Genomic DNA, 5956 nt, shown 5'->3' with positions numbered 1-5956 from the left:
ACGAGCATTTAAACTTATTTTTTTCTACTTGTTTCATTTAATTCTTAACTCATTAATTCCAGAGTTAATTACGCACACAGATCACAAGTAACCAAGTTCCATTGTCAAGTGACAGTTTTTAAACAAAAATTAAAATATATATATATATATATATTTTTTTTTTTTATATATACAGTGGTGTGAAAAAGTGTTTGCCCCATTCCTGATTTCCAATTTTTTTGCATGTCTGTCACACTTAAATGTTTCAGATCATCAAACTAATTTAAATATTAGTCAAAGATAACAAGTAAACACAAAATGCAGTTTTTAAATGAAGGTTTTTTTATTATTAAGGGAGAAAAAAAAATCCAAACCCACATGGCCCTGTGTGAAAAAGTGTTTGCCCCCTCCTGTTAAAACATAACTTAACTGTGGTTTATCATACCTGAGTTCAATTTCTCTAGCCACACCCAGGCCTGATTACTGCCACACCTGTTCTCAATCAAGAAATCACTTAAATAGGACCTGCCTGAAGTGAAGTAGACCTAAAGATCCTCAAAAGCTAGACATCATGCCGAGAGCCAAAGAAATTCAGGAACAAATGAGAAAGAAAGTAATTGAGATCTATCAGTCTGGAAAAGGTTGTAAAGCCATTTCTAAAGCTTTGGGACTCCAGCGAACCACAGTGAGAGCCATTATCCACAAATGGAGAAAACAATGGAACAGTGGTGAACCTTCCCAGGAGTGGCTGGCTGACCAAAATTACCCCGAGAGCGCAGCGATGACTCATCCAAGAGGTCGCAAAAGACCCCACAACAACATCCAAAGAACTGCAGGCCTCACTTGCCTCAGTTAAGGTCAGTGTTCATGACTCCACCATAAGAAAGAGACTGGGCAAAAATGGCCTGCATAGCAGAGTTCCAAGACCAAAACCACCACTGAGCAAAAAGAACATTAAGGCTCGTCTCATTTTTGCCAGAAAATATCTTGATGATCCCCAAGACTTTTGGGAAAATACTCTGTGGACTGACGAGACAAAAGTTGAACTTTTTGGAAGGTGTGTGTCCCGTTACATCTGGCGTAAAAGTAACACCGCATTTCAGAAAAAGAACATCATACCAACAGTAAAATATGGTAGTGGTAGTGTGATGGTCTGGGGCTGTTTTGCTGCTTCAGGACCTGGAAGACTTGCTGTGATAAATGGAACCATGAATTCTACTGTCTATCAAAAAATCCTGAAGGAGAATGTCCGGCCATCTGTTCGTGACCTCAAGCTGAAGCCAACTTGGGTTCTGCAGCAGGACAATGATCCAAAACACACCAGCAAGTCCACCTCTGAATGGCTGAAGAAAAACAAAATGAAGACTTTGGAGTGGCCTAGTCAAAGTCCTGACCTGAATCCTATTGAGATGCTGTGGCATGACTTTAAAAAGGCGGTTCGTGCTGGAAAACCCTCCAATGTGGCTGAATTACAACAACTCTGCAAAGATGAGTGGGCCAAAAGAAATCAGAAAGGGGGCAAACACTTTTTCACACCACTGTATAATATAATTTATATATAATAAAGGGAACATTATTATTTTAATAATAGTTTTGCTAAGTCTTCTCCCTGGCCCCCAGTTGGGGGCCTCTAGGACTTAAAGGGTTAATTGTATTAGAAGAACACATATTTACTAACTGTGAACTCCAACAAGTGTTGAGTTTTATGTCTAAATGTGGGACTGTGCAGCTTCATCTTTCAAAATAACCTGGTGGTCAACTGTGGCATGTTATCACATAAATGTCCTTCAGGTTAGAATAACTGCAAATCTTTGCCTTGAGGTGATAATGTTACAGTTATTGTGACCTTAAGGTTTTTTTTTTTATGTGCTTCAAAACATATGTTGCACCTTGTCAAGTTGAGCTACCGTGATGAAAATAGACCTACTAGTGACACACAATGAAAGTCTCCTCATGCTTAAGCACAAGCAGTAAGATGTTTGCTTGGTTCACTGTAGGTTGACAATCATTCGATATTAAATCATTGCCTATTCATATTTTTTTTTCTGGAAACACATGCAAGAAAGATTCATCTTTAGCATTTGCTTTTCACTGAATAGCCATTACTTAAATCAGGTATTCTGACTTAACTGTACTTTGTGTACAGTACATCACCAAGTAAACAGTGAGTAATTCCAGTACTTTTTTTTTTTAATTTTGTTGCACTTGTAATTAAGAAGATAAATTCAACCAAGATCAATAATCAGGTTTGACAAATTAAATTTAATTGGAACATACTGCAGATGTTGCAGATATTGAGCAGATTTGACCTTGTACAAGGATGCATCTTAGACATCTATATATATGTACTGTATCCTGTATAAACATGTCTTCTCCCAAGTCCTGTTTTCAAATGATCCTCTTTGGAAATGTTTTTTTTAAGAGTATGCACACAGACAAGGGAGGACATTAATCAGACCCATTGTTTATAAGGAAGAACTAGAAATGATTTAACTACTACATTTGCTTTGAGATAGACTTGAGCAATCTGAAAAAAAAACAGGAAACTCTCAAATTGTCTAAGGTCATAGAGTGCATGCTGAGGTAGTTACCCCTTACATCTTGGCCCGTTTTAGATTGTGGGCCAATTCTACAAATCAGTGAGCAGGCCTTTTGCAGGAATATTGGATTTAAAAGATTTTTGCTGCAATGTGATGAAGTACTTAGTCTTGTATTTAAATTCTGTTTAGCCAAAAACATCTTTTCCTATCTCATTATGTCTTGGAAATAATTAGGCTTTCTGGAAATGGGCATTGCTAAAACTACTTATGCCAAGATAGAGGACTAATTATTGTCTAACACTGGTTTGAAAACTATTAAAATAATAAATTGGACAAAAGTGGTTTATTATTCTGTTTATGTTTAATTACTGGCCTTTAAAACGTGTGATTATTCAGATCGGTTCAGGTGGATCAATTTCTGCTGCAGGAAGCTGTTACATTACAATATGACATACAGTACATAAACTGGATAGAGATTTATAAAAACTCAAAAAAATCTGTTAAATTGACAAAATCACCAGTGTTCTTATGTTTGAATTTTACATTTAAAATGGACCAAACATCTTATGTGAGTGACTTTCGTCATAGTGGAGACTTTCCGAGAACACAGAAGAGGACGTGATCATTTTATATCAAAGGTTGTTCCACAATAAGACTTGAGGTAGGAAAAAATGGCTGAGCTCTGAGAGCATTGCTGAGGAGACAGCTATATTTGTGTTTCTTCCAAATAAGCCCACCCGGGAGCATAAGAGATCAAGTATCACATTTTTATTGAATATATTGGCCTATTTTGTCGGGTGTGAAGTCCTCAGTATTTAGCTCATAATACCCTCTCCTCTTCTTTGACAGCTCAGTGACCTCTTTCCACAAGGAAAGAATGCAAACAACTACACATCATGTAACATGATCCCCACTTGTCACGCATAGGGAACAGACACTTGACTTCAGGGAAGGTCAAGCTGCAAGGCTGGTCTTGTCTTCAGTTCATCTGTTAGGACACACATAGCAGAACAAGACCATTTAAAGAAAGGATTTAAAAATACATCTGCACCCTAGAGACAACACAAGGTCCTGTCTTGGAGACCCTTGAAACAAAATTCTAATCACCTGTTCATTGCAGATTCCACATTGGACAATGGCGAGTTTACTGTCCCACAGACAAATAAACCAAGACACTTTATGAAGCACAATGTTTAAAAGCTTCATAAACTACCAGCCGTGTCCTGTTAGACACCAGAATATGTGATTTACTGTGGTATTAAAGGTTCCACCTGTCAGACACTTGACAGACTTCTCAACAGCAATGGGTTGACCTAAAGATAATGCTGTCCTTGTCTTTAAACGTTTGACTTTCAGCAGCACAGAAGGTCAGCTTCTAAACACCCCTGCTGATTGATTACAGTCTCAAAAATGCAGCAATGCAATCTGATAGAGGAAAATATGAATAGTGAAAGTCAGTTAAAAATTATTTCATTCAAAAGATAAAGATGGTCTAAAGTGAAAATGGGTGTCAAAAATAGGATAGGATAAAGTAAGTTAGGGTAAAGAAAAGGGTTAAAAATGTCTCAACTACATGTTTTATTAATAGTATAATTGGTTATGTGTGCAAATCTGGGGGGCATTACAGTTATTGGCACCACTGAATTTACCAATATAGTTGTTTATTGTTCGGTTTGAGCCATTTTTGTTGAACAGATGAAGCTCTAAACTGTTCCTGCTAAATGAACAGAAGTAATTAACAAATCTTTTTGACAAGAAATCAAATAAGCATGCTTTAGAGACATTCTCCGTTGAAAATCATGTTTCCAGCTTTGTATTTTACCTTTATTTTGCTATAGTTTTCTCACCTTAAAGCCATAATCAGCTATCTTAACGTCAGTCCAACTATGAAAAACTAAGACATTAGATCACCCTCAGAGGGATTTTTAAATACAAACAGCAGAGAACAGTTAGATTAAATGTTACGTTCACTTTTTCCATCTGAATAAAAGTTTTCCAGTTCTTTAAAAGTTTTGTTTACATGAGTAATGGTTGTAAACAACCATTGGTGTTAGACAGGCCTGTATTTTTAATCCATTGAGAAACTCATTGCAGATTTTACATCAACTGCAAACTGGGAGCTTGTGAAAATAAATCAATTCAGTCAAAACTGTATTCAAATAGTCTCTTTTTAAGACCCTTTTCAAGTTTGCTGTAGACCTGGAAGTACAGAATATCAGATTTCAAGTTAGTCTCTAGAAAGCTGAAGCCCTTTGACCTCTAGCCACACATCCCTTTCAAGGGGGGACATGTCTGTCATCAGTCTGAGCTCTAGGATTAGTGTCACACCATCATCAGTGGCAACAAAAATATGACATCTGAGCTTTTGGATCACTCAATATTTTGAATTCTTTAGTTTCATAGGAGTGGTGTGAACTTTTATACTCCAACAGGGTTGTTAAAGCGTGAAACCAGGCCTCAGACTTTGTTTTAGGACTGTCAGTAGGGGATTAATAGAAACCTGACCCTGTTTCCTCTCCAGACAACTCCCGTGCAAGTCATTTATACCAATATCAGTTGTCCAGAAAGTGTAAAAATTACAACAACTGTTTTAACCTGTAATTTGATATGACCAGATCACTGATCGCCACCTTTTAAAGTTAATTACTTGTTAAAGCGACTTGGACTTGTTGGAAAGCTATACGTACAAAAATAGAAGGAGGACCCCCACAATTAACACTTGTCTCTTCCTTGCTGCAGTTTAATCAGTGGAGCCTAATTTATCCTGCAGCAATTGCTAACATTTTTCAGGATCACGTCATTAGCCAAAAAGAGGACTGCTTGTCTTGGTCAAGTTTAAATTATACCAGACAATCAAAAAATTTAAAACTTTCAATACCATTCTCGACTGCTTAAATCTTCCATATTTTCTCTATCAAATAGTACCACAACATGAAATAACAGAATATAATGAACATTGTCCAACTTACAGACATTTGGGAACACTTCAAGTTCCTTGTTTAGCATGTATTAGCAGTATACAAACGTTTAATTAATAGTTTATAACATACTATAATGATGTTGTTAAAGTTGTTAAAGTTGTGAAGTGTTTATTAATACAGTATGTCATTAATTGATTTGAGGACTTATTTTGTGTAATTACAACTGTGTTTTATTACATTACTCTTCATTATCTGTTTAGACATCAGCATCCACTTGTTGGTGCCCACAGGAGTTAATTATTGAAATATGCATTCATTATTTTTAATTAATTAGACACTTTAAACAACAAAATTTGTCATTTGATCACATCAACCCATATAAAGGCCCTGTGCCAAGATGTCCACCCTTGGTGTTTATAATGAGATAATTAGACACTTTGATGGGCATTATTATCATTCAAAGATGGTTAGTAAATCTTTTGAAGTTTCAATGGCATAAAATTAAAAATCACTGTG

Source organism: Embiotoca jacksoni, unplaced genomic scaffold, assembly GCF_022577435.1.
Source record: "Embiotoca jacksoni isolate LCO1_2020_lvr unplaced genomic scaffold, fEmbJac1.0.p SCAF_1, whole genome shotgun sequence".
In the NCBI taxonomy this organism is placed as follows: Eukaryota; Metazoa; Chordata; class Actinopteri; family Embiotocidae; genus Embiotoca; species Embiotoca jacksoni.
The sequence above is the reverse complement of the archived record's forward strand: the minus strand, read 5'-3'. Positions refer to the sequence as shown.